This window comes from Helianthus annuus, chromosome 12, assembly GCF_002127325.2.
Source record: "Helianthus annuus cultivar XRQ/B chromosome 12, HanXRQr2.0-SUNRISE, whole genome shotgun sequence".
NCBI lineage: Eukaryota > Viridiplantae > Streptophyta > Magnoliopsida > Asterales > Asteraceae > Helianthus > Helianthus annuus.
The window spans coordinates 74,445,486-74,457,998 of NC_035444.2; positions in this window are offsets into that span (position 1 = coordinate 74,445,486).

Sequence of the window (12,513 nt, forward strand, 5' to 3'; positions counted from 1 at the left end):
TAGTAAAATCAGTAATTACCCCTGTTAGTGCACTACATCTGTTGATTACGTCTAGGTGTCTAGGATCAGGTCTTATGTCGTATTGTATAGTATAGGGCACAAAATACGAGAAAACATGAGTCTGTATGTGATTTATAGTCTAGGATCGCTCATAGGGTCATAGAGTTCTTAGACCGCTTATTTGACTAGTGTGGGTCGCTTATGTGTACATGTCTGGACCGCTCATATGGACATGTGACACATGAGCGGACCCAGCAGCCTATATAAAGGGGTCTTAAGGGCGATCCTCATAACGGGTATCCAAATTCCACGCCGAAGCTCTGCCGGTGTGACGATCGAGCTGTAAAACGTTTGATATCAATAAAACAAGCAGTTAGAAAGGAGAACAAGCTACTTCTACTTGCATTTCTTATTATTCCGCATCTGAAACGCAAGAGATAACCTCTGAACGACTCGTTCGGGTCTGCAAACGATCCTACAACCCCCATGATTTACAACACATTGATTTTGCCCGTTAGAAAAACCGTTTTTCAATTTGTGACAGTAATCATGCTTGTTCAGCCGTGAGGGTTTCGGCATAGTCCATCAGCACTTATTCTAACAAAATTAACCACAACCATCACAAACATCAACCACACGAACAAACAACAAACAAACAAACAACAAACATCACAAATTGTTCAAATTTTCACAAAACAACACACAAACTCCCTGTTTGACCAAATCAGAGTTCATCTTCTTCCTACTCTAGTGCCAGGCTACTCTTATTTGCATTCTGACAATCTTCTGCACCATTGAGTACCTGCACATTCAAGCTTTATCAAATTCGCAAACAATTTGACACAAACAAAATTTCAATCAATAAAGATGCCGATTCATGCTTCGCGATAAAGGAAGCTCCGGCAATTCCAACCGTTTAATCAAACATTGTGTCCACCCAAGCCTCATCAGCCTTGGGTGTAACCTTGACTCTAGCAACCTGAATCTTAAAGTTTTCAGCCTTGAGTGGTGGAAAATTTTCATCATAGGCAATCGAAATTGAATCCTCAGCTTTCTTCACCTTAGAAAATGAACTTTCTATTTCTGTTTTCGATTTCCAGATTTGTTTTTGTTTCTCATTTTTAACCAAATCAACATGTTTCTTAACACTCCATGCTTGACCATTTGGTGTTCCACGTTTGTAAACATGTGAATCTTTTTGAACACTTTGGTTTTGAACAACAACTTTTGGTTTCCAAACCTCTTGGGGTTTTGTCATATCAACTGATGTTTTCCAACTTTGTGTTGTTCTGAACCTGGGTGTGTGAGAATTCCAGATTTGTCTTGAATCGAACCTATTCTGGTTAGATTTCCAATTTTGATTCGAAGCAAACTTGTTTGTGTTGTACCTCCAAGTTTGTTTTGAATCAAATCTGGTTAACCTTTGTCTCACATTCTCAGATTTTTGTTTCCCAGCATCAATCTTCATTTGATCAACATCCACAGGTTTTAGATTTGGACACTTGCGTGCAAGATGTCCTTTTTGATCACATTTGAAACATGTTCTCATGGACACATCTTTGACCTGTGGTTGTTGCTTTCTCTTTTGTGCTTCAAATTCAGCATTAGACTGTCTCATTTTGAGTTCTTTTTCTTTTGCTAAACTATCTCCTTGAACAAAACTCATTTTTTCTTGATAATTTGGCGTCACATTTTTCTTCCAATTTTGTTTCCTTTTATAACCCAACCCAGCCTTCATGTTTTTCTTTTTGACACCCGGTTTGTTATAAAAAGTTTTGTGACCTTTACCAGCAAACTTTGAAATCTCAGATTTTTCAATCTCAACCATTTTGAAAACCTGATCAACCTTTTCTGAAATCACATTCTGAATCGGGAATACAACATCTAAGAACAATTTGTCTGATCCAGTCATGGTATAAACCAATCCCTTTGAATCATCATTCAAATTTTTCTTGGATTCTGTGTTTTTCAGATATCCATCATGAAAGTTTCCCTCATCTTCGTCCCGTGAGTCAGTTTTACCAGTATCACCCGACTTTTCTTGAAAAACACTTTCAACAACCTTACCTACCACCTCTGAATCACTGATATCATCAGATTTGGTGTAAATCACATCGATGTTGTCGGGTAACTGGTCAACCATGTTGATTACTTTTTCCACCTTTTCGCCATCATAGAATGTATAATTATTCTCCAACGGTGGTGGAACTTGATGGTATTCAGACCCTATTCCCTTTTTATTCTTTTCAGACTCTTTCTCATCGGGTGTGATGTTGAAAATACGTTCCAGAATATATGAAGATGAATGATAGCTTTGCAATTTATTGACCAACTTTTCTTTGTCTGCCAATTCTTGTTTAAGCTTAGCAACATCATCAATATATTGGTTTACCACTCTTTGTTTATCTTCAAATCTAGCTTCAAGAAATTTAGTGTTTCTTTGACAAGCACATAATCTATCATCTAGACTTTTGACTTTACTTTTTAAAGTTTCATATGCTTCTTTTACAGTTTCATATGACAATTTCATTACATCATATTCTTTTTGCAACTCTTGAATTTTGATGTCTTTTGGAACACATTCGTTGCAAACAGCTGAACACTTTTCTTTTAAAACCTTGTTTTCTATTTCAAGATCATCACATTTTTGTTTTAATTTTTCATTTTCTTGTTTCAAAAACTTTTCAATTTCACTCATCTCATGACATTTTTCTTTGAAAATTTTATTTATTTGAGTAAATTCAATATCTCTGTTGTTGAGTTTTTCATCTTTCTCAATACAAGCACTGCACGTTTCCATGCATTTCTTGCATTGCTGTTCAACTTCATTATCAATTTTATCAGAAGTATCAGTTTGAATAATTACCTCAATGACTGGTACTTTGGTTTCCTCAGTCTTCTGAATCTGATCTTCTTCAACGACTTGCACTTTGTCTTCAACACCTTCCTCGGCTTTCTTTTCAACCTTCTTCACTTCACTCACCACCTTCTCACTTTCAGTCACAATCTCTTCGACTGTCATCTTCTTTTTCTTCTCCAGACTAGCAAAAATTACTTTCTGAATGCCTTCTTCAACTTGCTGTTTGTACCTTGGATTCTCTCTAAGGCCTTTGCACCAAACATCCACAGTAGGAATAGCAGCAACTAGTGCATCAAGGTCAACTGTCTTTGGATCAACAGTTGGGTTTCCCTGAGGATCAACATAGCATCCTTTATCTTTGCTCCACCTACCTGCCCATGTTGCTTCTCTGTAAGCATTATACACATCATCCAATCTCATACGAGCATGTCTTTCTTCTCGAGTCAGTGTTACTTCAGCCACCATTGCTTTAGCTTCTACTTCAGCAACCTCTTCGTCATGTTGACTCCAATCATAACCTTCATCATCATAGATGATTAAACCAGGTGATTTTGCCTCTATCAACCCCTCTTTCCAATCAAGATTTTGAACCATAGATTCATAATCACCATCTATATTATCCATATTTTGATCACAAAATGACAAAGCAGCTCTCTTTTCTTTGGATGATACTCCATCAATTTGCTTTCTGATTGGCTGATCAGTATTCTTGTGATATATTGCCTTTTTGTAATAATCCTCACGAAACGGATTTACACTTTCATCAGCTTTGTTGTTTGGACATTCTCTTTTAAAGTGACCTCTTTCCTTACATTTGAAGCAAGTTACTTTGTTCTTGTCAAAACCCATCTTCGTTTCAGGTCCTTCCAAACATCTTCTACCAGTGATCTCCATGAATCGTTGTGCTCTTCGAATGACACTTGCCATGCACCAACGAATATCCATGAGTTCCATTTCTTCTGGATCCACCTGATCGTAATCCTCTTTTGTCATGTTAGGATTTCCGATCTTTCCTGCGATTAATCCTTCGTAAGATACCAGAATGGAGGCTAAGAAACTCATATGCTGTTGAGCAAATTCATTGTTTAGCAATGGAGAGTTTTTCCAATCGGAGTTGGAATTTGCAGTTGATGATCCAGATGCAGATGATGCATGATATCCCGAATCATAACTTGAAGATGTATTCTTTGATGTGTCACTGGTCTTTTCTGCAGTAAAACCCGTTTTGATTCTTGGAGACTCATTGATTCTTGAAGACTCATTGTTTTGTAACAACCCTCTTCGATAGTACAACCCAACATTTTGTTGATAATTTGAACTTGACATCTTGTTTTGTTTTTGAATCAACAGATCATGCCCCTCTATCTTCTCTATCAATTGATCCAACGTCAATTTGTCAAAATTAGCATCATTTTTCAACACAATCACATATGTTTTCCAATCATCTTCATGAGGTAAAGCTTCAACCAGTTTATCTACCATCTCTTCTCTTTCTTTGTTAATTTCGAATCTCTCCAACTCAATCTTTAAGTGACAAAAATGTTCAATCATTTGACGAACTGTTTCATTCTTCATGCAGCTAAACATGTCAAACTCCTTTTTCAACAACGAAATTTTGTTTTTCTTGATATCTTTCCCTCCTTCAGCTTTCACTTTTAATGCTTCCCAAATTGACTTAGATGTTTCACCATACTGAAGCAATGAGAAAATATCCTCTCTGATAGATTGTTGAAGTAGAGTTTTCATTCTTAGTTCTGCTGAATGCTCTTTCTTATCATCTGCTGTGAAATCTTTTAGTGTGATCAACTCACGTCTTTCATTTCTTGGTTTTACATATCCCAAAGTTAAACAAATCCAGCTATCGTACGCATATGCTTGCACCCAATTTTCAAATCTTTCAAACCACCAATGATAGTCTTCGATATTCATGAGCTTATGTGGTTTTGGTGATTTCCTTACACGTTATCGTAACTCAAACTTTCCGATATCACTTTCGTAGCATTCTTTGGTGTAATTGGTGTATCTTCTGAAGTGAACGCGTTATAGAACGTGTTGTAAAACTCTTCACCATAGTCCGACATCTTTACTCACCTGGAAATCAATGACCTGGAAGCAAACAAACAAACTGAATCAGTTAAAACAGTCTCAAGTAATTTTGAAATACACTAATACTCGATTGTCGTGAAATAATCTTGACACTTGGATGAAATCAGATTGAACGAATGAGCGAAAACAAATTGGTCAAATAAGCGGACCACGTTGACAAATGAGCGGATCAAATGAATTGACAAATAAGCGAACCAATCAAGTTGACCGAATACGCGAACCCATCAATGTATGAATAAGCGAACCAAACAAGTTCAATCGAGCGGACCAGTTAATATTCGTAAAAGCGGACCAGATGTTGTCTGCTCGAGCGGACCAGACTTGTTCGATTCGAGCGGATCTACCTGAAAAGCGGACCTACTGTGCCATACAAGCGGACCAGTTTGTACGTTCGAGCGGACCACAGGAGCGGATCTATGTGTTTTCAAGCTGACCTAGGCAGTTTTTGGAGCGGACAAGAATCAAAGCCACAAAAGCAGACCAAACATATTATCGATTAACCGTAAAAGCGGACCTACATTCGAAGTGTATTTTGACCATTTTTAATCCGAATTTTAACTCGCAACTTTCAAGGGTTCGTTATTGTCCACTAATACACGTCCTGTGAAAAATTCGTCCGATTTTAACCGTGGAAACTTGTCCAATTCGAAAAAGAAGGTGTAGAAGATAGAAAACGGATCAAATTTGAGCTGAACTCTTCCTCCTGTGCTCTGATACCACTTGTTGGATCGTCGTTGACCCTGAATGAATCGATCAGAAGAGTCGTTTATCCAATTCAAAGGCGGAATCAGTGAATTAGATGCTCAAACTAAATATAATGCTTCACTTTATTGATTTTGACAAAGTTTACAACCTGGAAGCAATTTTGCAGCACTTCGTTACAGAATCAGAACCGTACCAAATGAACTAACACATGCACTATATATAGAGTTCCAGGTTCGCTTATGCGTACATGCCCTTCGAGCGAACCTGAATGACTAATAGTGGTTCGCTTATGTGGTTATGCACATAAGAGCGGACCTGTAGTGTTGGTGTGGTTCGCTTATATGGACAATGTCCATATAAGCGGACCTCAATACTAAATCACCATTTCTCGTTTCTCGAACCTCGTGCACACAATATTCTATCATATCCTAATCTAATACATGATACAAGACGAAGTCAATAGACGTAGTGCACCAACACAAGTCATAACGTGAACGAAAATCACGGACCACTGATCCAAGCTCCAATTCCAAAGAGAAGGAGAACCATGTCATATGGTTGTTCTTATAAAGAATTCTTGGCCTGCGAACCAATAGAATTCTCCGGCAACGAAGGAGCCATTTCAGCCTTGCGCTGGATAGAAAAGACAGAAGCAGTCATAAAAATAAGTAAATGCACATATGAAGATCAGATTATGTTTGCTTCTAATCTTTTTAAGAATGCAACCTTAGAGTGGTGGAATACCATTCTCCAGTCTATAGTAAGCGACAAAGTTTATAATATGGAATGGACTAACTTTAAAGAGATAGTTGAAAGGAAATTATGTCCTCCTCATGAAAAGGAACAAATTGCCAATAAGTTCCTAAATCTTAAAATGACTGAAATAGACTGTAGGGAGTACACTACCATATTCTTTATATATGCTAGGATAGTACAAACCTTAGCCTCACTTGAGCTAGTGTTAATCTCCCATTACATCTGGAGATTAATTAGTGAGATCAGACATGTAGTCAAGGCAGCTAGGCCACAAACAATAGAAGAAGTGGTAGAACTAGCCAACACCTTGACTGATGAATTGGTACGTACACAAGAGGAAAACAGAGAAAGAACCTAGTTCAAAGGCTTACCCAAGAATTTCGTTCTGGTAATTCTTACCGTGGGAAAGGTACAGGTTCTTCCTCTTCACCCAACTGCAAGTATTGCAAAAGGAAGCACTCAGGAAGGTGCTACATATACTACAACTTCTGTAAAATGTCTGGACACAAGGAAGAAGACTGGAGGAAGAAAACTAGCTCTAGCAACAACCAGCAAAGCCAAGGCAACTGAAGGACCCAAGAAGAATGCCAGGGCATTCGTTCTGACAACTGAGGAAGCCAAGATGATTCCGGATGTGATTGCTGGTACGTTTTTATTTAATGATGTTTTTGCTAAAGTATTATTTGACTCTGGTGCAAACCATAGTTTTGTCAATACTTCTTTCTACGAACTTCTCAACCAACCATTAACTAAACTTCAACAAGACTGTCTAGTGGAGACGGCAAATGGAGATTCTATTAAGATAAGTGAAATCTTGCAAGCAACAAGAATAGAAATTCTGAACCATAATTTTTCTGCTACTCTCTTTCCAATGAATCTAGCCGGATTCGATGTCATATTAGGAATGGATTGGTTGGTAGCCAATCATGCCAGTATTTTATGTGATCAAAAGTCTGTGCAAGTAAGTACACCAAGCGGTGAAAAGATCACAATTAAAGGAGATAAGCCAACCAGGTCAACAAAATTCATCTCTGTGATGAAAGCTGCAAGTTATGCAAGGAAAGGAGGAATAGTGTATATGATTTCAGTAATCATCAACACTAAAGGAAAAGAATTAAAAGATATTCCTGTAGTATCTAAATTCTCAGACGTTTTTCCAGAAGAATTATCTGGATTACCGCCAGATCGAGAGGTTGAATTTAGAATTCACCTAATACCAAGGACGGCACCGATTGCTAAAGCACCATACTGACTAGCACCAACGGAAATGCAGGAACTGAAGAAACAGTTGGACGAACTACTTGAAAAAGGTTTTATACAACCTAGTTCATCGCCATAGGGAGCACCGATGTTGTTTGTCAAAAAGAAGGACGGATCAATGTGTATGTGTATTGATTACCGAGAATTGAATAAGGTTACGATTAAAAATCGATACTCACTACCGAGAATCGATGATCTATTCGATCAACTTCAAGGAGCTCGATTCTTTTCTAAGATCGACTTACCCTCAGGATATCATCAATTAAAAGTACAGGAAGAGGACATTCCTAAAACTGCTTTCAGAACAAGGTACGATCATTATGAATTTACAGTCATGCCATATGGTTTAACCAATGCCCAGCTGCATTTATGGACATGATGAACATGATATGTAAATCATACCTTTATAAATTCATAATTGTCTTTATAGATGATATTCTAATTTACTCTAAGAGTAAAGAAGATCATGCGGAGCATCTGCATACACTTCTGACATTGTTGAGAAAAGAAAGCTTTATGCTAAATTCTCAAAATGCTAATTCTGGTTACAAGTAGTGCAATTCCTTGGACATCTGGTTAATAATGAAGGAATTCATGTGGATCCCACAAAGATCGAGGCGATTACCAATTGGAAAGTCCCTGAATCACCAACGGAAGTAAGAAGTTTTCTTGGAAAGGCATGATATTATAGAGTTTCATTCAAGATTTCTCTAGAATAGCCATTCCATTAACCAAACTGACCTGCAAATTAGTTAAGTTTGAATTGGGACCAAAACAAGAGGAAGCCTGTAGGATTTTAAAACAAAGGTTAACCAACGCACTTATACTCGCGTTACCAGAAGGAACTGAAGACTTTATAGTCTATTATGACGCGTCTAAGTTAGGATACGGATGTGTACTGATGCAACGCCAAAAGGTTATAGCTTATGCTTCTAGACAACTTAAGAAACATGAAGAGGATTATACGTCCCATGATCTAGAGTTAGGAGCTATAATTTTTGCCCTTAAGATTTGTAGACACTATCTTATGGTAGTAAGTTTGTTGTCTTCACAGATCATAAAAGTTTAAGATATGTTTTTGGAAAAAAAGGGAATTAAATATGAGACATAGACGATGGATGGAGGTTCTTAGTTATTATGATTGTGATATCCAGTATCATGCAGGAAAAGCTAATGTAGTAGCTGATGCTTTAAGTCGAAAGTATCATGAAAAGCCAAAACGAATACGCTCTCTCAGATTAAATCTGCAGATAGATATAAATGAGCAAATTAGAAAGATACAAGAAACAACAATCAAGGACGATGCTGAAGGTTTAAAAGGAATGATTAAGGAATTAGAAAAAGGAACAGATGGAATTTGGAGATTCCATAAGAAAAGGATCTGGATACCTATTCAAGGAAACCTAAGAAACCAAATATTAGAAGAAGCCCATAAGTCTAAATATACGATACATCCCGGTAGTGATAAGATGTATCAAGACTTAAGAAAGAATTTCTGGTGGATAGGAATGAAAAAGGATATAGCAAACTATGTTGCTAAATGTCTAACCTGTTTACAGGTTAAAGCTGAACATCAGAAACCTTCAAGGTTGTTACAACAATTAGAGATGCCAATTTGGAAATGGGAATTGATAACAATGGACTTTGTTACCAAATTACCCAAGACACGAAAAGGTAATGATACAATTTGGGTGATTGTAGACAGATTAACCAAATCTGCTCATTACTTACCTATGAAGGAAACTTTTAGTATGGAACAGTTAGCCAAGTTATATGTAAATGAAATAGTTTCATTACATGGAATCCCTTTATCTATTGTATCTGATAGAGATAGCCGTTCTACATCTCATTTTTGTACAAGTTTCCAAAAAGCAATGGGAACCAGGTTAAATCAAAGCACAGCTTATCATCCTCAAACAGATGGACAAAGCAAAAGTACAATTTAGACAATGGAGGATATGCTTAGAGCTTGTGTAATTGACTTTGGAGGAAATTGGGACGATCATTTACCATTAATAGAATTTTCTTATAACAACAACTATCATACCAGCATTAATGCTGCTCCGATTGAAGCACTTTATGGATGAAAGTGTCGAACTCCAGTCTATTGGGCAGAAATTGGAGAAAAGCAACTATCTGGACCAGAGATAGTGCAAGAAACAACAAACAAGATTATTCAGGTCAAGGAAAGACTAAAAGCAGCAAGAGATCGTCAAAAGAGTTACGCAGATAACAGACGAAAGCCATTAGAATTTCAAGTTGGAGATAAGATATTGTTAAACGTTTCTCCATGGAAAGGAATAGCCAGATTCGTTAAAAGAGGAAAACTAAGCCCAAGGTATGTTGGACCTTTTGAGATTATCAAAAGAATAGAACCAGTAGCTTATAAGCTACAACTGCCAGAGGAAATGGCAGGAATACATGATGTGTTTCATGTATGCAATCTCAAAAAGTGCTTAGCAGACGAATCATTACTGATAACTCTTCAGGACATAAAGGTAAATGAGAAACTCAAGTTCGTAGAAAAACCACTACAGATTGAAGATAGAAATGTCAAGAATCTCAAACACAAGAGATTAGTTCTAGTCAAGGTAAAATGGGATTTAAAGAGAGGACTAGAATACACATGGGAGCTCGAGTCAGAAATGCAACGGAAATATTCACACCTGTTCCAGTAAATCTCGAGGACGAGATTTAAAACAAGGTGGGGAGGATATAACAACCCTTGAAAAAAACACCCTAAACACTCCTAAAATACCCCGACTACTCGTAAAGTACCTGAATAACATTAATTTTAATAAAAATCAAATAAAACAAATAAAATGGGTCGCTCGTGGGCCGCGACCAACCTGGTTATGTGCTTCGCGGGGCGCGACCCATCTTGCTTGCCGGACAAACCGTTGTGCCACGTGTCCCTGTGCGTGTTAGGTCTACTATCTTGAGTCGCCAAGGCTAAGCCCTAGCCTAGGACTCTCACGGACCGCGAGAGAAAGAGAAAGATGGCTCGCGGGGCATGAGCAAGTCCGAGTCCAGCCTATAAATTGAGCTTCTCAGCTTCATTTCAAACTCGTTCATCAAATCTTTCTCTCTCAAATTTCTTGTAGGCGAAAATTATTGGGTATAATACCCCTACAACACGAAGCTCTGCCTCGTTGTAAGTATTTTAACCCCCGATCACTAATCTGTTACCCTACCCGATTGATCTAGGGCTCCGTAACGCATGTCAAGGCTCTTCCTGACTCAATTCGTTGGAGTTCTGTCTCGTGTTGTATGGCTAATGTGATTTGAGTTATCTTACTAACACGTGTGCATTGTTTATTTTTAATAGATAATAACCAGGAAAAGCAACAGGAAGCCTTAGTATTACCTAAGTCAACAATGTGTGTCATTCTCTTTTTCTACCAAACTATTTTACCAAAACCTCAAATGTTTTCAATTATACTTAACAGTGATTGAGTCTATGTATTCTATAATTGCTGCCGGTATGTGGAGTTTTGTATACACTACTTGTAATCCGTTACTATTGGACGATGAATTAGCCAATGAGTAACATGACCACAGCCATGGAACTGTGAACATGACAATTACTGAATGAGTATATTGGTAGATATAAACATTGTAATCACACTCAATACTGAAAAGTTATAAAATCTTATTTTGATTAAACTGGGATGCACTCGCCAGTATTTCTTGCTGATAAAATCCTTTTAAAACGCGTTTAAGGTAACTTAATGTGAAGCTAAATAGAAGCCAGCAAGGGAGCACTAAAAGCTTAAAGAAGTGGCTGTACAAGTTACCTAAATAAAAAGGAATTTATGTTTTCAATGATTAGGGTTTATCCCTATAAATGTATTGTGAATGAAAGTTGGGTTTTATACCATTTATTTATTATAAAAGTTTGGTATTTTGAAACTCTGATAAATATTTCCTAACTACGGTCCTGATGTTTAAATTCCGCTGCCAAATTAATAAACACCGATACCACTCGACTATTCTCGCGGCTCCCGCTCCCGGGGTAGGGGTCGGGGGCTGCAACACAAATCACGGGTCTGGAACTCGTACTCGAAACTTCTGAGAAGATTGTTCAAATCAGAAATCATATGGCGGCAACATGTGATCGCCAGAAAAGCTATGCCGACAAGCATAGGAAACCTTTAGAATTCGCCGTGGTCGATCGTGTTTTATTGAAAGTCTCACCGTGGAAGGGTGTAGTTCGTTTTGGGATACGCGACAAGCTCAACCCGCGTTATGTTGGGTCGTTCAAAATTTTTAAAGAACCGGTAAGGTAGCTTACAGACTTGAGCTGCCTGATCAACTTTGTAATGTTCACAAAGTTTTTCACGTCTCTAATCTAAAAGTGTTGGTCCAACGAAACACTTAAAGTTACTTTCCAAGAACTGAAGATCGATGACAAGCTACAGTTTATCGAGGAACCCGCGAAATCATGCACTGGGAAGTCAAGGTTCGTAAACACAGTCGAATACCAATCATGAGAGTTCAATGGAACTCAAGAAGTGGACCGGAGTTCACAAGGGAACGCGAGGATCAGATGATTGTCACAACCCCCGATCCCACCCTGGGAGCGGGAGCCGCGAGCCTTTCAGATGGTATCGGTGTTTATTAATTTGGCTGCGGAAATTTTCATCAGGACCGTAGTTAGGAAATATTTTATCAGAGTTGAACACCAAAATGTTTAAAATAAATAAATGGGATAAAACCTAAGTTTTCCTGATAATACATTTAAAATAAATAAGAGGGACAAAACCCGATTTTCATTTGTAATAGGTTTATAGGGATAAACCCTAATTATTGAAAACAATTCTCCT